Source organism: Porites lutea, chromosome 6, assembly GCF_958299795.1.
Source record: "Porites lutea chromosome 6, jaPorLute2.1, whole genome shotgun sequence".
Lineage (NCBI taxonomy): Eukaryota > Metazoa > Cnidaria > Anthozoa > Scleractinia > Poritidae > Porites > Porites lutea.
The window spans coordinates 7,520,556-7,548,055 of NC_133206.1; the positions used below are offsets into that span (position 1 = coordinate 7,520,556).

Sequence of the window (27,500 nt, forward strand, 5' to 3'; positions counted from 1 at the left end):
CACAACATTGATGTGCAATCAGTTTCCTCCTGGGCTCCCAAAGAGGTTAGGAAGTGTGAAAGTAAATATTGGTTGTCCTGTGGTGCGGACGGACGGTCGGCGGGCGGTCGGTGTACGGTCAGGTGATTACCAAATTTTCTGGGATGGGTAGATTTACTAAGCTATGGGGCTCCGCCCACGCGCGCGCGAAGCGCGCGCGTGGAGCTCCGCTATGATTTCATGACTTTCCTGGTCGCCATCGTGTCCCCCGAGTGAATAAAGCTATACAGCTACTTTCACAAAAGTTGATCACCGCAGGCTTATGAGCTAATAACTGTGCTTCAGTGAACCAATACGAATGCAAGAAATCTTCTACCCGTGAACCACGTTTTAATGAAAAGAAAGAATTAGCTGAGGCCGATTTAGGCCAACCAGGGAGGAATGTTTATTACGAATATAATACTATAATAAACCTTGTTTTATTACAGGGACGACTCTAATAACGATTCATTTATATTGCCGCAGAATGCTGTACTCTAACATAAATTTCGTCACCCTTTAACTATCTCTAGAGGTCCCCAAAAGATCCAAGAAACAATTCAAACACTTAAGGCACAAAAATGTTAATTTGTTCAAGATTCAAGTATACATGTGTGTGTTCTACATAAACAATGTGTAATTTCGCACGCTTTGGCCCGCTCAGAAAGATAGCTTTGAAATTAAGCCATCGTTTCACGATTTCTACTGGTTTTTTAACCGCTTGAAACATAGCGTGGGTCTCTCTAAGCTATAGCGCTAGGCAATAGCTTTCCAGTTTCAGTCACCTACCTGACTGATTCCAAAGTGAGAAGCGCCGTTCTAGATTCTTAGAGGGTCAGTAATAAGTGATTTTTTTCTCTATTTTTTTTGGTTGTTGCAGGTGAGGGGGAAATCGAAAGCGCAATATTAGGTGTTTGGCTTACGCAAAGCAAGTAATCAACTTTAAAACTGTTAGAGGGAGGTTTTAATCAAATGTACTCTTGCAGTCAATGGAAAAATATTGACTGCGTCCGCTTTTTTTGCCATTAGCGCCATTAGCTCTAATTGTCTTTTGATAAATTCTATTTTAAATGTAAAACCATACGACAAACGTAAATGCAACCCGATTGACGTATGAAATATTTGGCTGACGAACTAACATTGTATTTTACTCAAACGAACTCCCTTCAACTTCAAGAGAATTCTGTGCGCTAAAAAGGAAAAAAACAGAATTTTACTGAACACTATCTTCTTTCTTCTGAATGTAAATGCAAGCATACTGAATGTTTAACCGGTAGACAATATTTCAATCGATAAGCCTTTCTCCACAAATTAAAAAATGTCCCCCCCTCCCCCCCCCCCAACAGTTATCAATTTTCCTATTAAACGTGGGTAGCGCAGGTAAGCGCTAGTAAGAAATCTCAAAGATCGAGAGAAATGTAAGAAACTTGAAAAGATAATCTTATAATTTGATTTTCTTGCGCTCTGTAATCACTTTTTTTTGCTGCAGTATCGGTGCACAATAGTCAAGGACACGAAACAAAATACATGTATAAGGTCGATGCGGTCGTATAGCATCATCTTTCAATTTTAATTAGAACTGGTCCATTTCCATTCCGACACCATGAAACGTACTCAAAAAAATTCGCATACTGATAAAATACTTATGCCATGGACTGGTTACATCACCGAATACTCAGTAACTATACAGTTGACGATGAGTGACAAAATACAGAGCAAACATAGTGGTCTGATATGGCGCCGCGCCCGCCCCCTTTCCCCGCTCATCATGTCATGTCGCCAAGTTCTGTAAGCTATTACGTGTTTTCTATATCTAAGTGTTTACCTTTTTGCCCTAATATATTCCTTTTAGTAACTGACTATGTACGCACTGGTCTAATAGACTAATAGGCACCCGACGCTTAAAGTGGCTTCAGTCACTTAGCACATGATGAATGGTCGATGTGAAAGATGTTGGTTTTTACTGAATGGCATCCTAAAAGCATTAGGGAGGGTACGTTTTTTCTTGGGGGGGGGGGGGGGAGGGCTGGGGAATTTTGGTATTTTTTCCAAAAGAAAGTGTTGGCCCTCCCTCACGTTTTGATTAAAAAAACTCCTGACCCCCCACTTTTAGCTGACTGACAAAAGTGTGACCCTCCCCTCACTACCACATGGTATGCTCCATGCCATAGAAACCTCAGAGCATTTTGCTTGTAAACGCAAAATGTTTGAATATGAATAAATCTCGATATTGAATATGTGCGCGCTGAAACAAGAAAATGCGAACGATCAGTGTGGGGTCCCGGCTTTACTTTTTTTATATAGATGAAGTTTGAATATGGAAGTATAAATTTCGAGGAATTAAAAAGTTTTGAACGTAGAAGGGAAAATACACGCGTTTATTTCTCCGACAAGCCAGCATTACCGATTGTTATTAACTTTAAACAGGTTTGTTTGTTTGTTTAGCCTGCAGTGGTTCGTAACAAATATTTTCTGCTGTAGGAAAATAAATTTTCTGCCATATAATTGAAGCATCATTGTTAACTTACCTATAAAGTCAAACATCATCTCTCTTGTCGGCCGTTCCATGTTCTGCTTCAGAACCCTGGATTGTCAGTTATTACACCAGCGCTAAAATATTAAATTATTAAACCAGCGCATAGCTCAATTTCCGCTATTTGAAGTATTACACAGATCCTCTTGTCGTACGATCATTGCACGTTTTCGACTACGGTCAGTATTATGGGTATAGATTCGCAAGGAATCAATCGGGGAAAGTGTTCATGTGGTGAATGCGTGGAGTTTGTGAGAGGCAGTGGAGTACTTTGTGGCTATTGTGAGTGCGTCCCAGTGCGTCACGAGAAAGTGACAGATCCAAATTCCAGCACTACAAGCACCACACAAGATGGGCAAACTACCCAACCAAGAAACAACCTCTGGAATGATGTCTCACTTGGATGGATCCCAGATCCAAAAGGCGATTATACTCGCTTTTCCAATTCCCTTTTGGCAGAATTCTACCAGTGTTTTTGGGCGACATGTCCATTCAAAGAAAACTTCCGTCTGGAATTTATCAAGGAAAAAGGAGATCAGGCAGGAGACAGCGACTGAGGAGATAGACAACAGATGGAACAAGAAACCGTTCCTGAGTCAAGTACGTCACGATACGGACGGAAAAGGACACGAGTACTCCGAGAAAATTATGTGCCATGGAATAATATACATGTAGAAACCCAGTAACCTTGTAAAACTAGTACCTGCACCGAAATAAAAGAAACGAGTTGAAAAGAAAAAACTTAGTCTGTTAAAGAAAAATGGAAAATAACATCACAAAAATTCTCATTAAAAATTCTGGAAAAGGTGTGTGACCCTCCCCTTGAATAGCTGAAAAAGAGGGTATGACCCTCCCCCTTCAGTGCTCTCTTTCACTGATGACCCTCCCCTCTGAGGCCCCAACCCCCCCCCTCCCCCCTCCCCCCCCCAAGAAAAAACGTACCTTCCCTTACAAATGCAATGAAATTTGGTTGGACTACGCTAGGTCGCTACTAAAGCTGTTCAGTCGTGTTGACGTCGGACAAAAGGACGTTTCACTGTTAATGGACCACTTACTTTCGATCAAAGAGCTTGTGAAATATTTTTTTCCGCTACCCTAAGGGCATTCGTCTCTACTGACCATCATCTGTCCATTCAATATTTATCGTTACCCAGGAAGATAAAATTTATAATAACAACAATAATAATAATAATAATAATAATAATAATAATAATAATAATAATAATGGAAACTTTAAAGTCTTGATCAATAACGATTTCTTAAAACATAAAATCTGGATAGTTTCATCTAGTGGTACATTGGTAAATAAAGAGGTGACATCATAGGAATCCTGGATTCCTATGATGTCACCTCTTTATTTACCAATGTACCACTAGATGAAACTATCCAGATTTTAGCTGACAAAGCTTTCACTGATGACTGGTTTAACGAGACCCATGAACTGAACCTATCCAGAGACCAGCTAATTGAACTACTCAACGCAGCCGCTAAGAACCAACTCTTTCAGTTTAATGGAGATCTGTATGAGCAAACAGATGGGGTCGCAATGGGATCTCCCCTTGGTCCTCTTGGCTCGCCAATGTCTTTATGTGCTCCATTGAAGATAAACTCGATCAAGATGGCAAATTGCCCTCGTATTATCGACGATATGTGGATGACACATTTACCATCATGCCTGATATAGCATCAGCCGAAATTTTTCTTGATACCCTAAACCACTGCCACCCATCAGCAAAGTTTACTATGGAGGTTGAACGGAATGCCTCGCCGGGCCTTTTACTCCACTACCAGAGCCACGTGGATAATCGGTACAAGCGCAGTCTAATTACCACCATGTTAGATCGAGCTTACCGCATATCTTCCGACTGGTCGTACTTCTCACAAGAATGCGATCGGCTTGAGACTGTATTCTTAAAGCTTAAGTACCCGAGGCACCTATTCAATCTGGCTGTCAAACAATTCGTAGATTTCAAGGTAGCAGACCAGCAGCAAATTCCATCAACCGACACGACTCCAGCCCCCTTCCGAGTTGTCATACCTTTTAAAGATCAGGTCTCTGCTAATATAGTGAAAAAAAGTCTCACAGACCTCAGCTTAAAAATCAAGACCACTATTCAGCCCGTGTTCATCAGCAGAAAACTCAACGAAGACCTGAAATGTCAAGTCAAGCCAGCCATTGTTAACCAACAATGTTTACTTTATCAATTTCAATGTAACCTGTGCGATACAGGATATGTTGGTTATACTCGCGGCCACCTTCACGAACGCGTTGATGGACACAAACAGAAATCGTCGTCAATTTGTAAACATTATCTTAGCGAACATAACTCGGACGTACCACCTTTTCTTTCAGAACAATTTCACGTGCTCACTAAAGGTTCTAACAAATTTGATTGCCTAATTAAGGAGATGCTCTTTATAAGAAAACTCAAACCATCCCTAAACGTGCAGGCACACTCGATTCGCGCAAAGGTATTCACTTGAAGAACTTGTGATCGTTTGTTATTATGCTAATTTTAGAGACTATAGAAATCACATCTTTGCATTACTTATTCATTTTGCCTTGAGAGTGGTGTCATGCTGATACCAAAACGTCGGCTTTTAACGTTAATATTCGCTTGCTTATGTTTTAAGGAATGGAAACTTTATTTGTCTTTTTCAATGCACAATTGTAAATCTCGCTGCGTATACTGGCAATTAACAATTGGCTGCTTGACATTGAATTATTAAAAAATCAACTTTCATTAAGTCTGGGCTATCGCAGTTCCTATTTCTACAACAAAACTGATGTTAATAAAATATTGCTGTAATGGCTATATTTATCATTTTTGTTTTATTATACAATAATCATAATAATAACGAGACGGCTTTAACTTAGTTTTCCGGCAACGGGCAAAATTTGACGCGCTTAGCTGCATATTTTTCTTTGCGTGGTTACTAGTCTTAGACCCTGTTTACATGGAGTGGGGGACCCCGGCCTAGTGGGGTAGGTTTCTTTTGTTTTGTGTCCTCCAGAGCGTGAAAACAAAAGAAACCAACCCCACTAGACCGGGGTCCCCCACTCCATGTAAACAGGCCCTTAGAGTTAATAGAACTTTGGACTCGAGTGTAGTTGTTTGTTTTAGGCGCAATATGTGAAAGAAAATAACACTTTATCAGCAGGTTTAAGTACCAAAAACGTCGCGCGTGTAAATAATTAGAATTTGTTCAGCCTTAGCGTGCGTATATCGAGTTATGGACGCGCGCAGGAAGTTTGGAGAGCACGAAAGATGCGTAAGAGTTGCTCGACGCGCAACTGAGAGCAACTCTAGGTTGTAACATAGATGACAAAAATGCTTGCTGTTTGATTAACTGCCAAATTCTCGTAACGCACGACATAGAAAAACAAACTCTTTTTTTGGCTCGTTACAAACACGCCACAATCGTCTGGTTTGAAAGAAAATTATTTCTGTAAAGCCGAGAAAGAAAGTGTGCTTAATTTATTCGTGAACGACCAATGGAAACTAAGCAGAAGCAAAGGTAAAATAATCTGTAAGTCCACCTAAAGTTAAAATACTCATATGTTCGTAAGACTTCGTGAAGTATGGTTTGGATTCACTAAAAAGATGTTTATGTTTTGCTCTGCGAAATCCAGAAACTTGGTTTTTGGGGAAGATTACTGTCATCCTACTTTCTATTCATTTACGAACAATTGCTGGTCAGTTACGGCATCTTGATAGGACCTGGCAGCAGTTGTTTTTGTGAGTGACAAATTTATGTCTTCTTGTGTAATTTGTCTTGTTATTGCAAGAGAAATTTTCCTGCTTCAGTCGGTCGGGATTGTTCGGCGATAACAAAAGTGCATAACCTGTGAAATTTTTCTTTGTTTACTAGCTGTTATTTTCCTTGGTTCTATCGTGTCGACTTCTCACCTGCCTTTAATTCTTTCTATTAATTGCCAACGTCACTCGTGAGGTTCAGAGGATTTTACACCGAGTATGAGCCGAGCTTATTTTATAATTAACTCGTTTTGTCGGGATAAACAAAGGTTCAAAAGGGAGGACACTTTATACAATTATTGGATATTTCCCGACACAGAGCAATTTGTGGTCTTTTCCAGCTGAATGTCAGTCTTTACGACAGACTTTCGACGATTCCGGCTGTATTATTTGGGAAACATCTTCACTGCTTTTGCTGTTGGTTTGTGTTTGAAGCTCAATTCCAAAAATGCTAGAAGGTTTATCAATATTGCCGTCGATTTTGGGGTACTTAGTACTTCGGAAAAGAGACGAAAAACACATTTGAACACGTAATCAGGAACAAAAATCTTTATTTACGCACGGTCGTAAGTAAAATAATAAAGATTTTGTTCATAGCGGCTCAATGGGACTGATATAAGGTAAGCACGCGCGCTTTGTTATAATGTCAGTAATTCTTTATAGCAAATCATTATACGCCGGAAAATTTTTTTAGAGCAAGATGGCTATCATTTACACTCTTCTCAAGTACTTTCTATTAAAATTTTGAATTGAAAGGCCTTGTCATAATGACATGTCACGCGACAAGGAAAAACTTAACGTCAATAATCGCACGCATGGGCTGTGTTTACGTAAAATTGCACCCACAGCTACAAATAAATAATATATAATTCTTTGCAAGAATATAACATTACAAGTCGGGCGGATATTTTTTGTTCAATGCCAGATGGCTATTGGCCTCTCTGAAGTTTTTTTTTTTTTTTTGTAAATTTTGAAATGAATGGCAGACTATGCCACACGAAAGTAATAAAGGAGTTAAATATAGATTAGTCCTTACCAATGTAAGGGCTATGTTTAAACAAAGTTTCACCCACAGCGACACACTGGTGGTAGACATTTCTAACTAAAATGATTCAGTAAGTCGTTGATTTATAACATTCTATTAATTCTATTTATTTTGATAATAGTGTCTTCATCCCCTAACCGCAAAACCACATCTTAATTTATTAAAATTTGACAATTAAACAGCTCGGTTATTAATTTTGAAATAGGTGGCAAATTGAAAGCGGCTTTTAGTAAAAAAAACGTAAATAAACAACTGAAAAAGTTGCTTCTACAGCATTCTAAAGAGACTGTTGACTTGTTCAGTAAAAGCAAACACATCGAAGGACACCTTCTTCGGGCAAATAAAAAGGCTTGATCAACTTTACTCCAAAGCACGAAAAACGAAATCAGAATTTAAGCCCAAACGATGTTTAGAGATCCCGCTGAGTTTACTACGCCAGGCGCCAAGGAGTACTCGGGAACAAATTGGTAGTTTGAGTCAACAAATGTTAAAACAAGGCGATATTTTGCTTAACTTAATTTTCAAAGAGGTTCTAGATGGGGTTGATTATAAGCTGACAAATAATCAAACTTTTAACTGACATTTTGAAGCGCCCCATTCGGACGACCCTCCAGAAAAACAAGATGGATCGATAATGTTCGTGAGAAAGAGGAAATAAAGAGTACATCGTGACACTGAATGACAAAAATAAACGAGGGAGACGCACTTTTCTTAATGAATACATACTTCAAATTGCAGTCCAATTTGTCATGTAAATCAACAACGCCTTAAATTGATAGACAATGATGCCGAACTACTTTAAACTATGAGGTTAATGAGAATTTGTCGCGATCGTTAAAATGGAGATATGAGGCCTCGAAATTGTGGGATTTTTGCAAGTCATACGTGTGAAAAAAACAAAATTCGGTTCAGTAACAGGGATCACATCGAGACGCCTGACGCATCATAAGACTCCAAAACACTTCAGTTTGACTGATGGCAATGTCAAAAAGTTTTTATTTAAAATGCGTCAGGTTTTTTTTTTTCTAAACAAATCCTCTTTTTCCCTCATTTCTTTCGGAGTTTGCTTAAGCCGAAATGAAAATCAATGTTGTCTGGCTTACTCTGAAGAGCAAATTTGTAATTCTAATTTTAATCCTCTTTCAAAGTATCAAAAATACCATGTGTTTTCTTGTAGGCAAATGTATGACTCAATAGTCTACATTGGTCGAGAAGTCACTACTTCAGAGGCTGTCTGTCTCTGTAAAAACCGCCTACTCAGTGAAAAATAGTTTTGCCTGAAACTTTGGAAAGTGAAAGGCTTTATCGAGACTATTAATAACTAAAATACGTGGGGTGTTTTGTCCCTCCACGGCCAGTTTGCTCGTTTTGAAAGTTGAAAATTAGGCTTTTTTTGCAGGGCTGCAAAATGTTTGATTTGCACCATCTGCTAATGAATTTTGTTTCTATTTATAGGTAAACACCCCTAATTTTTCCTGAAAGTAATACGGTTGAACCTCTCTACCGCGGCCACCTTGGGGACAGAAGAAAGTGGCCGTTGTAGAGAGGTTTTAAATAAAAGTTGGTGTATGGATTTTCTGTCCGCCTACTAGAAAAAAAGTGGTCGTTGTAGAGAGGTGGCCATTAGCGGAGGTTCGACTCACTTTAGTTATTCGATAATTTAGCTCGAAAGACAAAATGAAGCAAAATATGACCTCAACTAATTGCCTTGGAGAAAAAGGCCAAAAATGACCCTGGTTTAAAAGATTATTTCTGACTTTTGGGACCTAGTTGAAAGCTCTAGACCAAATAGACGAAAAGAAAGATCATCTGTTATTAAGAACATACAAAAACGCAAGTACTATTTCGGCGTTTTAAACGTTATGACCGTTTGTATCAACGCATGCATGCGAGCTTATACGATATATTCAACTCTAGCGCAACGGATCTTCTCAAGCATACTCTTGTCAAAAGTTAAGGGCTTACCTAATTCATTACTAGCACTGATCATGACTCACAAATTGAGCTATATTTCAATCCCTGAGATGCAAGATTCCATAAAATTCTAGTAAATGTGCTTTAGAAACTGCTGGTATGCAGCCATACTTGAATCCGATACTGGCAATCCGAAGCTCAAAACAGGTCATGATCAAACTGTGTCACTTTTCAAGATAAATAGGTACAACTGTCCAGAAGTGAGACTTAGTTCGAGAATAAAAAAAACTACTAAGCAGGTTTCAGTTTGGGTCAGAAAATCCATATTTATGTACAAAGGTGGGTAAAATGTTTCGAGCATTTTTCGGTGTTTTGCATCCAATCCTAAAACAAGTTGTCTTTGCCCCTTTCTTGGCCATGTGGCATTGGGTTTGGTCTACAAAAAGGATCTCCCTAAGGATCTGCCCCTCTCTTCGTATTATCCGCTATCTGTGTTATCCGTGATACCGTGGGAAAAAATACTCCCTCTGGAACAAATATCTGCTTTAAGCAAGCGGAAAGAATTTTACCTTAGCGTAAAATTCTTCATCATTCGACCGTTTACTGATTCTTTCAGGTCTCTTTCCTCTTAAAAAAAATAATAAGTAAGAAAATACCGGGTCGCATATACGCCAAGCCCAACTAAGGCGACTTTCGCGGCTAAATTTACCCGATGCCTCGTAATGGGGCTGTCCACTGACCACTGATTTAACAAAAGATTTTTCCCTCGCCGGTACTTGCAAAGTTTGTAGTTTCGACTGTAAAAATAGTCAAAGGGATGGGATAAGATGGAAAGAGAATAACAAAAAATAAGCTTCACAAGGAGGAGGGTCAGTAAAATTTGAAGGAGGCTTTCCTCCATTTGCTCAAGCCCTCCTCTTCCCTCTCTAAGTAATGATGGGTTCCTTATAAACTTACTCACCGGCCGGCAATATTTATCCGCTTTTAATACACGATTTTCAAGGGCCTTCACCCTGACATCCGAGCTGGCTCTGTCTCCTAGATCTCTCCATACTCAGTTTCGATATATAGCCAACTTATGTGAAGTATTGGTCTTAAGTGTGTATGTTAGTGCACATCGCATGCTTGTGACCGGTCAATGACACTGTAGTTACGGTTTCTTATGGAGCCTATTTGCCAAACGCAATCGATCGTGGAACCTCGTTTCAGTTGAGTGAAAATCAAACAGCTACGGTTTGCTTATTTGAAAGGTTCTATCTTTTACGCGTCTGACAGCGTCCAGAAGAAGCCCTAAGCGAATGCAGCTATCTCTGTTTTATGGACCTGACTTCGGTTTCTGATTGATTCAGATTTGCCGATTTTCTGATGATCCGGATTTCCACATTTCCGGTTTTGCATATTTCCGGGTTTCAACATTTTCTGTTTCTGCGTCAACCTGCATTTGACCTAGTAGAGGCGGTGAATGGAAGGTTAATTCGAGGCTGTAGCACTTAAATCTCAATTTTCTTACCCAAAATGGTATCTGCTTAGTTGATTTTCTGATTCTCCAGCAAACTCTTAACTCTGGACAGTTGTTGTTAAGACCCCAATTTATTTGATACTAATACTGATTGTCCTACGCTTTTGGACATTTATCAAGTCAATGAAAAAGGACTGTCTCTCCCTTGGAGGAAAACAGGCATGGGGTGGAAAAAAGAAGGCACGATGATAAAAAGAAGGCTGATATCCTGTCTGAACAATTCATGTACGTCAGTCTACGTAAAGGAAGATGTTGAGAACATTCCAAGACTCGGTTGTTTCATTAAGGGCAGGTTAACTTTGCAGTTCATTACACTAGCCAGACTTGCCCTCTAATGCTCTTACCCTTCTGCCGCAACTCCACGTGTTCCTGGCACTTAACAAATGGTGTCTCAGTAGCATCTGATATCTGCACCAGTAGAGGTAAAAAAAAAAAAAAAACCCAAAGCAAACAAACCTCCAACCACGCAGATGAAATAAATTTTCCCGGTTAACCGTTTATCATAACCTCTTTTTTGCATTAAGGTTATTACACGCGTGCTCTCCAACTTTAAACCGGACTTTTAAAGAACGTCGAAACATAAATCTTTCAGTCAAGTTTTATACCCCATGGCAATCGCGTTACCAAAACACTCACGCAGTCACTATGCGGGCTTTGTCTTTGCGTGACACTGACCTTTAGTCAAATTCTCAGCAGAAGTGAATGAGTATTCCGTTGTTGGAAAATACTGCGTATTAGGTATTTTACCTATCAATGCATAAGCAGCGGATTGCCGCTAACGATGGTACTGATTTTACTGCCTTATCAGTTGAGTCAACAAAGAAACAGGATGTTGTCGACTCCACGCGTCCTCTTAACAATTATGTACGATCCTAAGCCAAGGTATTCGAAATAATAACGTACAATCAAGTTAAATAGCCGCATTTCGACTATTGCAACGTTGTTTGGGGAAGCTGTGGGATAAAACTAGCAGACAAACTTCAAAAACTCCAAAATCGTGCAGTGCGAGGCTCTAACTTTCTCAAGCTATGACGCAGATGCATCGCAGCTGTAAGTTCCAAAATTTAAATTGGAAAAATCTTAGTACTCAGCGTGATATGCACAAAGCCTTAATGGTTTTTAAATCCCTTAATGGCCTTACTCCTGATTACCTAAGCTCGAAATTTATTGCTCTATCTAATATCACTTCATACACTCGTCGAGATTCTGTAAGTGAATTAACTTTATTTTTAAACACCAATGAAATACCAGGTGAGCTTTAGCGCAAAAACGTGATATCTTCTCATGTCAAAATATTACCTTTTGCTTAATGGCTACATAATAAGCCGCGCCTTTCACATAAAAAACTTTTAAAGTGAAATGATTTGGTATTTCATTGGTGTTTGTATAATAAATAGAACATTACATGGCCGCTTGGAGATACAAAATTTGTCTTCTCGTGTTGAAAAAGTATTTCATGGCTCATGTGGAAAAAAATATTAATAATAAAATAATATCGTTATATAAACTATGTGCTATATTATATTCGGTTAACTGGGACCACAAGGAGAGGCCTTTAGAAAGGAAACAAGTTTATGCGTAAGGAGCAAGTCAATTTTGCCTTAACTTTAAAGTTTAGCGAAGGGCTTGGTTTACCTGTTTTATGTTTAACAGTTAAGAAAGCTTAATGAGTTTAAATAATATTTCGCCATAATTAAGGCGGATTGATCTATGAGGTTGTCTTGGGAGCGATGTGAAAAAGAAATATTGCCAAAGGGCTTAAGCGTCGATTTTGGCTTTTGAAAACAGTGCAGTTCACTGGAACAGTTGTTTAGTTTTCTTAATTAAAAGATTCGCAGCCCATTTCACCACAAAAAGTGTAAAAGGAACTTAAAGGACACTTTTGGCGATAAAAAAGCGTTTCATTTACTCATCTAAAAGAAGAAACCTCTGTGTTAATCTTACCTTAAAGTTATTTCTAGCTGTAACTTGATGGCAGTCCAACTGTTTTTGGAGTGGATCTAAAATTGAGGAGATAAATACATAACATGTTTAACCATGGAAACCGGATACTGCATGGTTAAAATTAACAAATCATGTATTCATACAAATCATTTCTCCGTTTCCGATTTGCTTCAAATTCTTCACAGCCAGCTATCATTAACCAAAGATGGAAAATGCTTGCCGATATCCTGGAAGATGAGTCACTTTTGCTCAGAAAAAAAAGCTGATCGAACCAAAGAAAATAGCAGAAAGTTTCACGTTTTGTGAAAAAGAAATAGCCAAACTATATACTGCAACATCTTCTAGACTGAACACCTCTTTATATCTTGAATTTAACTGAAATATTTTAAAAGAAGAATTAAACAGTGTTAATTTAAATTCGACTTTTGTAAGAGATGAAGCACTTTAATGTAGATCTCGGAAGTTATCCAGACTTCCGACTGTGCGCATAATTCTTCAGTTTCATCCATAGTTGATAATTTAAAACTGCAAGATAAGAGTTATCATAAGACACTTAAGGCACTTCCATTCTTATTTAGTAGGATCGGATCGTGGTAAAACTGTCAGAGTTTAACCATCTGTTGAAATACACTTTGTTACATTGTGCTGATACTTTTTTTGCAAAATATGAGAAACTAGTAGGCACAGTGTATTTAATTCGGTGTGTGTCACGACCCACAAAGATTCATAGGTAAAACTGTTTCTGTGCTTCATTTCAATCGCGACACGGTGGAGTTCGCATCTCCGAGAGAGATAAATCAAACCCAGGGATCAAAACACTGCTTCCTTTTCTGTCCTTTTCTGAAAAACAGTACGGAAGAGAGCGATTTGGAGGATTTTCAAGATCTCATAATGCTTGCTATTAGCTTCACGAGGCAATTTCAATGAGTTTATCGTGATTCGGAGACGATCGAAGGTCGATCTTGTCGATTTTAAGCGACGATTTCCTGCTTCTCAGAAGATTTTATCACGGGAACCCAACGAGAATATAGCTCAAAACCACTTAAACGTAGCATTGTTGGACGTATTTTAGTATTTAAACGGTAGATATAGGCATATTTTTATCCCCTAAAAATTTTTCATCTGTTCGGATTTCCTAGCTGAAAGTCTAGTGATGCGAAAATTATAGGGATCAAAAACTTACCTTTTCGAACAATTCAGCCAGAAAGAAGGGTCCCAAAAATTCTAGGTGACCCTTTTAGGGTAAAAATCCGTTAAAAATGGGCAATTATACCATTTTTTAGATGTTCGAAAATCCTAGGAGAGACAGGCAAGCTACAAAGTTTACAACAAATGTTCCGAGAATTCTAGATCTTAAATCGTCTTCCGAACAGATATTTTTCGGTTGATTCACAATAATTTTCGAACGGTCACAAAGTGAAATGTGAAATGAAATTTTATTTTGGTATTTTAAGCTCCTTCCACTTTTTCCCGTTAGCCAGAAATGTTTTGAACGTAAAGTGTCGGTACTTTTCAGGACTCTGCTTGTAGACTGACCTCACCACCAGTATTACATCACGAACATAAATTCTGATTCGAGAGGGTCAAAAAGTCACATGGGTCTCTGAAAAACGAAATGCAGTCACTTTGGGGCGAGCAGGCTATATAGATGATGAACTCATTGTTTATAACTCCATAACCGTATCCCAAAAGTCGAGCCAGCCCGGGGCGAGCGAACACAATCTTGGCGCCACTGGCAACGCCAGTATGTTTGGCTGGAAATTGGCTGATTAAATCTCCTTAACTCCATGACCATGCACCTTTCCAAACATTGCCCTTCTAACCATTGTATAGTTAGTGCCTCCCTTAAGCATCTGCAACTATTTCGATTTGTATATAGAAGACTGTTTAGCAGTTTCCATTACTTTAATGTCTCGTAAACAACACGTGATACATGTTCTGATCTCCCCCACCCCGATCCTTAACAAAAAGTTTTCAGACCAACACTGAAGGTACGTACATAAATATGGCCATCTCAAGGCAAGGTTCATCATTGTAACTTACCACATAAAAGTCTTTTGGTTGTTACTTCACTCCTTCTTCAATAAACTGATTTTTTAAGGATAAATGACGTCTGAATGCGCGTTTATAAGCACAGTAGGCTTATAAAAAGAAAATTTAACCAATGGACATGAAACCGTCTAAGACGGGGACTAGGGGGAATTAGGAACGTCGTACGCATCGCTGAAAGAATACTGGCTAGTTCTCTGAATAGACACAATTATAAACGTTTTTGTTCAGCAAGGAGCTGTTAGATCAGGGGAAAGCGACATAAAGTAGATCACATCAGAATACGGCACAGGTCTAGGTTCTCAAAAATCGATAAGCATGCAAGACCAATCATTATGTGAAACAAAGAAAAGTTCCTTGAGGGAAAAACATATGGCAAGGGAAAAGACTCGAAGGCAGAAAGTTAGGATCGTAGCTTCTTTTCAGGTAACATTTCCTCAGGCCCGTACATGCGTAAAAAATATCCGTAAAGGTTAACAAAAAACAATCTTCTCCATGACTAAAAAAAATTAATTGACTGGACAGTGCTCTAAAAATAGATAAACGACGATTATTTTTCTATATATTTAAAAGAAAAGCTATGATGACTTCAGCCGTGCTCCCATAAAGACCAAAGAAGCAAATATCACTAAGCCACTAAGCCAAGGGAAAATAAAGCAAAAATTTCCAATTTTTCCCTTGACGAAAGCACTATTATATGGTACTTGTTTGACACGAACGGACCTATTAAATCAAGGTTAACTTCCCAAGTAACAAAATAAATCTTTCATTTTTTCCTTTTTTCCAAGCAAATGTGCAGTTACCGTAAATGATCGATTAAGCGCCGCTATTCGAATAAACGCCGCTACGGAATAAGCGCCGCAGCGCTAATATGATTTACAAATAAACGCCACCTTTGTTAGACTTGCTACGGCTCTTGATATAAAAAGACATCAAAACCATATCGCTTGACAAACAAGACCACGACCCAATCGTCAGTTCTAAAGTTTTAATGTACGGAAACTTTCGAAACCAGGTTCATATAACAGTTCGAGGTGTGTATATTTGTCCTTTTTCTTGCCGAACTCTGAGTTCTCTCTATATTCCCCTTAGTGTTTTACCCGCAGTTGAAATAAGCGCCCCTCCCTTGCACGCGCTGCACTTTTAACATGGATAATGAAAAAGGCGCCGCGGCCCTTAATCGATCATTTACGGTAACTTCCGATCTCCGACGGGCATATCGAAAAGACTGAAAACACTCAAACTGAGAGTATAACACATTCAAGAAGAAACAAATTTGTGATTTTTCACAACTCGATAAAATTACTAAAAATATGTACTCCTATAGCTTCCTATCATACAAAGTTTTTTTTTTCAATTTCAATTTTTTTACGATGGAGCATTACCCCCCGTACTCACTAGACATTGCTTCACAATCTTCAAGTTAAAATCAGTGAAACAAGCCATTTGCATGGTGTACATTTTGAAGAACATTTGGAAACAATTTGGATTCCTACCCCTTTACCTTCATTAAAAATTAAAGTTGGGTAGTTTGTTGTTTTCTAAAAGTAGTTTTAACAGGCGAACGAAATTGTTTACACGGAGTGGGATAGACAAAGCTTCACTTTTCCCTTCTAAGCTAGAAAGTGCCAGCAAAACCTGAGAACTTTCCTTGAGGGCAAAGTGTCTAACCTAATCTTCTCACCGATTGCAAGTGCCATTTCATCCACGCACAACCTCACCTAGTTAACAGAATTAGCAAATGTAATGGGGAAACGTTATGAGAGAACTGAGTAAGAAGTTAGGGTAAGTTTTGATTGGGCGCACACCTGGAAAATCCTGGCTACGCTCCTGATAGAGACGCTCCTGAAGACCCGATAGGAAAAGCCATAGGATAGTTCCAGACTGAACCACCCATTAGTAAAAATAGATCATGAAGCTGTCGCGGCGGAGGATGAACTTGAAGGCTTTTGATCAAGTGCAATTGTTCAAGGGAGTCCAGACAAGATTATGTACGATGGACAAAGCTTGTTCGACGTCTTGCTAACAAGCACATTACCACTACTTATCGTCAGAGGCGTTTTGGGTTTAAAAGCAGAGAAAACTAGGTTTTGACGGTTAGAAAATGAGGATGCCAGAGTCAAGACGCCTTTTGTACGATGACGTCATCGTCCTACAGTAAAAGGCGCTCGTCTTTTACCACTGATATTACATCAATCGGTACACTTATGTTGTGGAAAGGTCCGTGAGCATGGTGAATGATTTTTTGCATTAAACTGCAGACACATCTTCAGTCACTCCGTGAAAGAACACCCTTATTTTTCGCGATATCGGATAAACACTCTGGTCGCTTACTGAATTTTCTTTGCTGTTTTAGAATTAGGACTCTCTTGAGTAATCCATGCATGGTCTAGTGATTTTAAGCTTTATCAAGAAAACTAACTTCTGGAATTGTTCCTAGGGAGAGGCGTTTGCGCACAGTTTTAAAGCCCCTCGGTGGGATGACTGGGCCGGTTTTCTTATCTCTTGTGCTCATCCCTCATTCTTCTCAACCTTTTCCAAACCAATTTTCCTGTTTATCACAAAACACTTTATGGAAAGACCAAGAATCTCCTCAAAACGAGATTCGTGATTGAAACAAAATAACTAAATAATTTCGTACGGAACTGTTGTTAATGGTGTTCAAGATAGAATGAGTCTATTTACAAAAGGTATTACTTTGCCGACGCCCAATTTGCAAAACCCGAAGTAATGATGTCTATATTTAAAGGGCTCATGTTTCATGTCTCTTGAGTTCTTCAAACGCTGTAAATACATGTAGCTGGAACTACCATCGCATCCTCGCTCACTAATAATGATAACTTATATCAATGCTATTATTTATTCCCTAGCTAAGATTTTCTTCAGTTCAGTTGTTTGAAACCAGGCGGTTTCACGTGAGTTGTAACGCTATGCAAGGATCGTGACGATCGACCCGCGATATGCGTAGGAAAATATTACTTTTTTTTCGATCAAGGTGGAAATTGGCATCTTTGTCGTCGAATAAGGTATTACATTTCAATTTTCATTATTATGATTAATTTTAAAAGCTCTGGTTTCAATAAAGGAACTGGAGGAAAATCAGGAAAATTCCAGTTCGACTGTGATGGTTGCATTTTATTTACACGTCGTAGCATAAATATAGTAAATTCATTTTCCTTTTCTTTATACAATCTACCTTTTTCTACTGTTTTTCGCAGCAGAGCTAACGCTTATATTACCGAGGCTAATTTTGTTATATAGACCACTCATATTTAGTGACAGAATTTCCATTATCGATTGTAATTTTGGCAACACCTGGCAAGTATTCGGTGTAAAGCTTATTGATAAAGTCGCTAGAACACTCTTTCATTCATTACTTTTGTTTCCGCTCCATTAAATTTGCCCAATTTTTTTTATCGACGAAATCGATTTAAGTACAAACAATGAGTATTCAGGCAGAGTGGCAAGCTTCAATGCGATGTGGCAAGAGAGATATACGCCTTTGAATTTCTGTTAATTTTACGGGTGTAAAAAATTCAAAAAGTATACCCACCAAAACTTTAATCGATCGTTGCGAAAACGTTATCAATTTCGAAGTAGTTTCTAAAAATACAATAAAGAGGGATAGTTCTTTCAATGTGTATCGGCAAAGGAAGGTTAGCTTTGAAGACAGGGTTGTAGTCGAAGGCTAAAAAACAACTTCTATTAACCAATATGGCGCTGGTCCGAAGCACCCCAAAACCGGCCGTGTCGATAATTTCCGAAATAGGAGGAATTAGAACCTAAAGTTACCTACTCCTTATTTAAGACCCCAAGTCAAGTCTACATGCCAATTTTTAGTCAATTCGGTGCGATAGTGTGGCAGCGACTTTTCAATATAGTTCGAATCTTACAGACAACTGCTCTTAGTATGCATAACGGTCGAGTCTATGACGTCACCCATTGTTATAACCTAAGTGCCTTCCTCCATACTAATTCGGTGTAGGTATAGGAATACGTATAGGTATAGCTAAATCATTTATATTCACATGCCTTCCCGCATACTAATTCGGTATAGGTTTACCAATGAGCGAATACTACAATAGAAACAATAGGCTTGCCTCGGCTTGCCCGTTAAGTAGCTTGAGCCCGGTTTTCAGACCGTCTATTAAAAGGAAAATAGGAATAAGAGAAGCAATCACCTAGCAACGCGAGAAACGGCTTCCTATATCTTATTTAGCGCTAAAACTCAGGCATATAAACAAAACACATACAGAAAGTGGAGTTGAAAAGTCTTTATTTCAATTTAGTTTATGTCTTCTTATTTAGCTCTAAAACTCAGATATTTCAACAAAACACGTACACGAAATAGAAATGAAAACTCTCCATTTCAATTTTGTCTGACGTATTCTCCGTTCTATCTCGAGGACATAAAAAACTATTAAAGTCTTGTAATTTCACGCGCCATTAGTCAGGTAATTATGCGAGTTCACAAGCCCAAAATTGAATACAAATTAGCTTTACAGGAAAAAAACCTCAAGGGAGCATCTTGACGTATTGTTATAAAACAAATAACTTAACAAGGATCAATTAAAACACGCGACTAATAACTGCTAGCAATAAAACCACAAGAGAGATACCGTTTTAAAAACTTTATTAAAAACAATGATAAGAAGAGTCAAATACACAGCGATATGTAAGGATTGGAAATTAATTAGTCTTCATGTTCTTCGCCCATGGAGTACTTGTAAGGTTTGAATTTCTTATGCCAACGTTTCCTCGGCTGTTTGGCATGAGCTTTATGATCATTCAAATAATTTACAAATTGAATCCGACGCCTTTTGCACTGCGGGCCTTGTTATAATGGGGTTTCTACTGTGGGAGGAGGGGTCAGAAAAGCAGGATTTAAGGGTGGTGGAGGGGTGAGGCTTTCTTTGTCAGGTTTTTGAGAGATAGCCGCTTGTGTTAATTCAGGTGTTACATTAAAGGGGTTGAGGGGAGTGGAAAATGCTGTCGTTGCTGTCGAAAAATTTTTTTTGTGTGTTCTTGATGTTAAGTCTGGAACAGTGCTGATTATTTCTTCCGGTCGTGTTCTTGTATTTAATTGTTCTTTAAAAGCCAGGTATCCGTTTTGCAGCTGAAGGTATCGTTTAGCTTTCTCATCGTCCCGAAGATCGTTTCGAGAAAGCACGTCATCCATGTTGCCTTGTATTTCTTGCATAGCTGGAAAAAGCGGGACAGGCGAAAGAGTTTGCTGCTTCAGATATTTTAGAAGTTCTTGAGGAATATTTTCTGAAACCCTGCTTGGTTAAAGCCTTCTTCACTGGGCAGGACGTTTGTTCGCAACCGACAATTATCTTGGGTAGTAGTTTTCAGATCAATCAGAAGATAACCAAAAGGTCTTTTTGCAGCCTCGTCGAACTGATTTAAAAAGAAATCCGTCTGCCCGGGATACATTTGCTTCGCCAAAGTCAAGATTTGCAATTTGTCTCGTGGATTCTTGAATAACACCAGATAATGGCTGTTTAGGCTTATGCTGCGGCCACCTTTCCCCTGATGAAATAGATTCTGCACGATATAAATCACGCTCAGATTGCGATGATGAGACCCACGAGTAAAGCTAGTAAAGAGGTTCACAATTCGCTTGTCTTTACTGGCGTCAATCATCTGATCATCGCAAACACGATCAAATTCCGTTTGTTCACATCAAAATAGGAATCCTGCTCCAAAGCCGTAGGAATTCCCTTGACGAATTCAATGTGTGGCATGGCGACTAACATTTGTCAGTGTATACGCAGACAGCCATTGTGAATAACACCAAACGATCCTCTCCGGGGGAGGTTAAATGGTCTCTGAAGCTTGTTGCAATAGAGATCGAACCCAGGCCGTTTTTCCGGACCCGCTCATTCCGGCAATCATGGAGGTGAAAGGATGCTCGAAGCAAAACCGCTGACATTTCTGTGCAAACATTGCAACTGTTTCAAAAGGGGTGAGACCAGCATTGCGGTGTTTAGACATTACATGCCTTTGCATACTATCTTTTCTACTAAAGGATTTTTCGCAGACAGAACAGAACCAACTCATATCGACTCCTCAGGAGCAAAATGTACACTGAGAAAGAGGTAGAATGTTGCGCATTTATATAGGTTTTCAGGCCATAAAATTCTATTATTTTCCTCCCCCAAGACCACTATCACCCCATTTCAATTGTTTTCCCTCCACCACCACCACCACCGCCACCACATTTCTATTGTTTTTCCTCCACCCCCATCACCACCACCACCGCCACATTTCTATTGTTTTCTTTCCACCACCACCACTACCACCACATGACATTTCTATTGTTTTCCCTCTACCACCACCACCGCCACCACATTTCTATTGTTTTCTTCCACCACCACAATCACCTCATTTCCACTGTTTTCCCTCCACGAGATTCTATAAGAGACTACTAACTGCCATTCTTAGTTCATTTTGAAGCAATGTCTTGTGTAGTGAACAACAATCATGTTCTTCTTTAACTGTTAGCTGATTACCCTGCTTATCAGCGCCATTTCTTTTAAAGACAGCTACTCCACAACAACTACAGGCAATAGTCCAAGTCTTACACAATATGCTTATGGGACATATTCCTATCTCCGAAGAAAATAAGCTGATATTGCTGCCATATAAGGATGCTTTACTTGACCTGGCCAGTCCCAATGTTCGTTTCAAAACAAAGAAGCGAGTCCTTGTACATGAGGGTACAGGTTTTACTGAAGATGTATTAGCCCCTGTTGTTTCAAGCTTAGGATTTCTCATGCTATAAAAGAGGTGACGCAACTGCAAGTTGATCACTCGAAGCTAAGTCTGTCAAGGGTACTCATCAAAATGAAGAGAACGATTTGGTTGAAGAAGAACAAGAGAGTGAACATGAAGAAAGCGAATTTTCTGGTGATGAAATCGAGGATGAAGAACAAAGAATAAAAGACGTTTGGAGTCATCTTTCCCCAGCAGTGCCGGAAAAACGTGCTTCTGACTTGCTGCAGAGTATGGCCGCGTGCAAAGATATTCTTTCCTGGACCCTCAGCGGACAATTACTTCGAAATAAACGCACTATTTCCGTCACAATCATCGCCGAGCTAGTTGAGTATGTGTTACTCTCTCATAACAATGAAGTTACCAAGCCTCATGCGCTGAATACGTTTCTAGATGGACTTAAAGAGTTAGGAATCGATAGAGGTTTAGTCAAGAACAAAAAGTTGAGAAAAGGAGAAAGGCTACCAAAATGTAGAAAATACTTCCGATAACGAGAGTAATAGTGAGAAGAGTTCATCGGATATTGAAAATCAGGAGGAGGAGCAGGAAATGGCTTCTGAGAATGGCGTTGAAGTTGAAGGCACCCAAGAGAGCGACAACGGCACTGAAAACGACAGTCAGTCATTGGTGTTTGTATAGTAAATAGAACATTACATGGCCGCTTGGAGATACAAAATTTATCTTCTCGTGTTGAAAAAATATTTCATGGCTTATGTGAAAAAAATATTAATAATAAAATAATATAGTTCCAGTTCACTGGAACAGTTGTTTAGTTTTCTTAATTAAAAGATTCGCAGCCCATTTCACCAGAAAAAGTGTAAAAGGAACTTACAGGACACTTTTGGCGATAAAAAAGCGTTTCATTTACTCATCTAAAAAAAAGAAACTTCTGTGTTAATCTTACCTTAAAGTTATTTCTCGCTGTAACTTGATGGCAGTCCAACTGTTTTTGGAGTGGATCAAAAATTGAGGAGATGAATACTTGACATGTTTGCCTATAAAACTCGGCATTAATTTCTGGTGTCAATCTCTTTAACCATGGAAACCGGATACTGCATGGTTAAAATAAATCATGTATTCACACAAAATATTTCTCCGTTTCCGATTTCCTTCAAATTCTTCACAGCCAGCTATCATTAACCAAAGATGGAAAATTCTTGCCCATATCCTGGAAGATGAGTCACTTTTGCTCAGAGAAAACGCTGATCGAACCATAGAAAATAGCGAACACTTTCACGTTTTGTGAAAAAGAAATAGCCAAACTATATACTGCAACATCTTCTAGACTGAACACCTCTTTATATCTTGAATTTAACTGAAGTATTTTACAAGAAGAATTAAACGGTTTTAATTTAAATTCGACTTTTGTAAGAGATGAAGCACTTTAATGTCGAACTGGGAAGTTATCCAGACTTCCGACTGTGCGCATAATTCTTCAGTTTCATCTATAGTTGATAATTTAAAACTGCAAGATAAGAGTTATCATAAGACACTAAAGGCACTTTCATTCTTATTTATTAGGATGGTGGTAAACCATCTGTTCAAATACATTTTATTACATTTTGCAAAAAATGAGAAACTAGTATGCACAGTGTCTTTAATTCGGTGTGTGTCACGACCCACAAAGGTTCATGGGTAATTAAAAATTGTTGCTGTGCTTCATTTCAATCGTGACACGGTCGAGTTCCCATCTCCGAGAGAAATAAACCAAACCCAGGGATCGAAACACTGCTTCCTTTTTACTCTCGTTATCGGAAGTATTTTCTACATTTTTGTAGCCTTTCTCCTTTTCCATTAAATCACTTGACAACTTTTTTGTTCTTTATTAAACCTTTATCGATTCCTAACTCTGCAAGTCCATCTAGAAACGTCTTCAGCGCATGAGGCTTGGTAACTCCATTGTTCAGTATGAGGGAGTAACACATCCTCAACTAGCTCGGCGATGTTTGTGACGGGAATAGTGCGTTTATTTCGAAGTAATTGTCCGCTGGGGATCCAGAAAAGAATATCTTTGGACGCGGCCATACTATTAAAATCAGAAACACGCATTTCCGGCAATGCTCGGGACAGATGACTCAAAACATCTTTTATTCTTTGTTCTTCATCCTTGCTTTTCATCACCAGAAAATTCGCTTTCGTCATGTTCACTCTCGTGTTCCTCTTCAACCAAATCTATCTTTCTCTTCATTTTGATGAGTACCCGTGACAGACTTAGCTTCGAGTGATCAACTTGCCGTTGCGTCACCTCTTTTATGCCATTAGAAATCTTAAGCTAATACATCTTCAATAAAACCACTACCCTCTTGTACAAGGACTCGCTTCTTTGTTTTGAAAAGAACATTTGGACTGGCCAGGTCAAGTAAAGCATCCTTATATGGCAGCAATAGAGTACTAAAGTGATGACGTCATCAAAATGAAATTTCTGAAATTATGGGATTTGTCAGGATATTCTGAAAGAACAATGTCCAAGATGCCTACTTGCCAAAAATGAGCATTTGGGGGCAAATTGTCTCTGAGATCGTAGCCCAGTTATACTCAGAAAACTCCATACAAACCCTTCTAATTTTTTCTTTTTTGGGTCGACCCAAAAAAAATTTAGTCTCTTATAGAATCTTGGGGAGGGAAAACACTGGAAATGAGGTGATTCTGGTGGTGGAGGAAAACAATAGAAATGTGGTGGCGGTGGTGGTGGTAGAGGAAAAACAATAGAAATGTGGTGGTGGTGGTGGTGGTAGAAGAAAAAACAACAGAAATGTGGTGGTGGTGGTGGTGGTGGTGGAGGGAAAACAATAGAAATGTGGTGGCGGTGGTGGTGGTGGTGGAGGGAAAACAATTGAAATGGGGTGGTAGTGGTCTTGGAGGAGGAAAACAATGGAATTTTATGGCCTGAAAACCTATATAAATGCGCAACATTCTACCTCTTTCTCAGTCTACATTTTGCTCCTGAGGAGTTGACATGAGTTGGTTCTGTTCTGTCTGCGAAAAATTCTTTAGTAGAAAAGATAGTATGCAAAGGCACGTGATGTCTAAACACCGCAATGCTGGTCTCACCCCTTTTGAAGCAGTTGCAATGTTTTCACAGAAATGTCAGCGGTTTTGTCTCGAGCATCCTTTCACCTCCATGACTGCCGGAATGAGCGGGTCCGGAAAAACGGCCTGGGTTCGATCTATATTGCAACAAGCTTCAGAGACCATTTAACCTCCCCCGGAGAGGATCGTTTGGTGTTATTCACAATGCCTGTCTGCGTATACACAAATGTTAGTAGCCATGCCACACATTGAATTCGTCAAGGGAATTCCTACGGCTTTGGAGCAGGATTCCTATTTTGATGTGAACAAACGGAATTTGATCGTGTTTGCGATGATCAGATGATTGACGCCAGTAAAGACAAGCGAATTGTGAACCTCTTTACTAGCTTTACTCGTGGGTCTCATCATCGCAATCTGAGCGTGATTTATATCGTGCAGAATCTATTTCATCAGGGGAAAGGTGGCCGCAGCATAAGCCTAAACAGCCATTATCTGGTGTTATTCAAGAATCCACGAGACAAATTGCAAATCTTGACTTTGGCGAAGCAAATGTATCCCGGGCAGACGGATTTCTTTTTAAATCAGTTCGACGAGGCTGCAAAAAGACCTTTTGGTTATCTTCTGATTGATCTGAAAACTACTACCCAAGATAATTGTCGGTTGCGAACAAACGTCCTGCCCAGTGAAGAAGGCTTTAACCAAGCAGGGTTTCAGAAAATATTCCTCAAGAACTTCTAAAATATCTGAAGCAGCAAACTCTTTCGCCTGTCCCGCTTCTTTCAGCTAATCAAGAAATACAAGGCAACATGGATGACGTGCTTTCTCGAAACGATCTTCGGGACGATGAAAAAGCTAAACGATACTTTCAACTGCAAAACAGATACCTGGCTTTTAAAGAACAATTAAATACAAGAACACGACCGGAAGAAATAATCAGCACTGTTCCAGACTTAACATCAAGAACACAAAAAAATTTTTCGACAGCAACGACAGCATTTTCCACTCCCCTCAACCCCTTTAATGTAACACCTGAATTAACACAAGCGGCTATCTCTCAAAAACCTGACAAAGAAAGCTTTAACCCTCCACCATCCTTAAATCCTGCTTTTCTGACATCTCCTCCCACAGTAGAAAACCCATCACAACAAGGCCCGAAGTGCAAAAGGCGTCACATTCAGTTTGTAAATTATTTGGATTATTATAAAGCTCATGCCAAACAGCCGAGGAAACGTTGGCATAAGAAATTCAAACCTTACAAGTACTCCATGGGCGAAGAAGATGAATATTAATTAATTTCCAATCTCTACAAATCGCTGTGTATTTGACTCTTCTTGTGCAGCGTTGCTTAAGACAACTTTGGCTCTCTATCTCTCTTGTGGTTTTATTGCTAGCAATTATTAGTCGCGTGTTTTAATTGATCTTTGTTAAGTTATTTGTTTTATAACAATACGTCAAGATGCTCCCTTGAGGTTTTTTTCCTGTAAAGCTAATTTGTATTCAATTTTGGGCTTGTGAACTCGCATGATTACCTGACTAATGGCGCGTGAAATTACAAGACTTAAATAGTTTTTCTTGTCCTCGAGATAGAACGGAGAAAACGTCAGACACAATTGAAATGGAGAGTTTTCAGTTCTACTTTGTGTACGTGTTTTGTTTATATATCTGAGTTTAAGCACTAAATAAGATGTAGGAAGCGTTTCTCGCGTTGCTAGGTGATCGCTTCTCTTATTCCTAATTTCCTTTTAATAGACGGTCTGAAAACCGGGCTCAAGCTACCTCACGGGCAAGCAGAGGCAAGCCTATTGTTTATATTGTAGTATTCGCTCATTAGTAAACCTATACCGAATTAGTATGCAGGAAGACAGTTATTAGTATGGAGGAAGGCACTTAGGTTGTAACAATGGGTGACGTCATAGACTCGACCCATATGCATATTAATAAAGGGAAACCACTTTTTGCGAGGGAATCCGCCAACGAGGCTTAATTTCATTCCCCTATGACCACTATGGGAATTTCCGTCACCGAATCCTCAGCCGCAGAAATAAACCACGATCTTCTCTGTGCGTTCATTAATGTGAGCGCAGTGGATCGATTTTGTTATAAACCTAACCTCACCGTTTTAAAATCCTGTATGATGTTGTCTAGATCATTGATAATGGTCTTCTGTTTTGGTAGAGATTTATAACAATTTATTCCCTCGCCTAAATCTTAGATAAAGATTTGCATGCACATAGCGCACACTGCATGCACATTATTTTAAAGTCACGCTCTCAGTTTCCGCACTGTGTTATGAAAAATGTTTGGTTTTCAAAGGTTATTACAATATTCAAACTTATTTACCTTTTCTGGTTGAAAATGGAACAAAATCTTTCTAGATTTGGCGTTATTCGCTTCACGTCGGCTTCTTCTTCGGCATGTTTTCTCTGCCCGTTTCCCAGTAGTGGTGCTACTTGGCTGAGACGATCTCTTAATCCCAAGACACTTTCAACGCATCATAATGGGAAAACTAGCAGGGGTAGACCTGAGTACAGCCCGAAATTTGCAAAGAAGAAAGGTTGAAGTAACAAGATGACCAAAATAATCCGATAAAACCGCTAACAGTAACCAGCAATGAATCCAAGAAGGACAGCAAAAAGAAACTCGAATCATCATGGCGGCGTGCTCATTACCGAGCAATTCAAACTTGTCACAAACGCTCAAGAAAGCAAAATATTTAAAATTCACGTAACTACCATCAAGATAAAGTGTTCCAACAACTGTCCACGGCCGTATAGTGTAGAAATTACCTACAAAAGCTTCGAATAAAGCGAAAATTTCACCATATACACCTCTGAAAACAGCTCTTCCCAAGAGTGAAAATAACTCCACAAATAACTGTTCTGATTGGTCGAATCACCGCCTGATTTTATGTCG

The 27,500-nt window shown here is 39.1% G+C and overlaps 1 long non-coding RNA gene and 1 pseudogene across 2 annotated transcripts in view; one reads left to right on the plus strand and one right to left on the minus strand.

Annotated features, from left to right (window-relative positions):
- LOC140940985 (uncharacterized) overlaps positions 1 to 27,500 on the minus strand; it is a 223,164-nt gene that overhangs the window by 189,462 nt on the left and 6,202 nt on the right. Inside the window, exon 1 of one of the 2 annotated variants that reach the window (XR_012166400.1) lies at positions 22,462 to 22,517. The exons of the other annotated variant lie outside the window; for it this stretch is intronic. This is a non-coding gene — a long non-coding RNA (uncharacterized lncRNA). Of the gene's footprint in view, positions 1 to 22,461; positions 22,518 to 27,500 lie in introns of those variants that run through there. 2 annotated transcript variants of the gene reach the window in all.
- LOC140941791 (uncharacterized) lies at positions 4,098 to 5,042 on the plus strand (annotated as a pseudogene).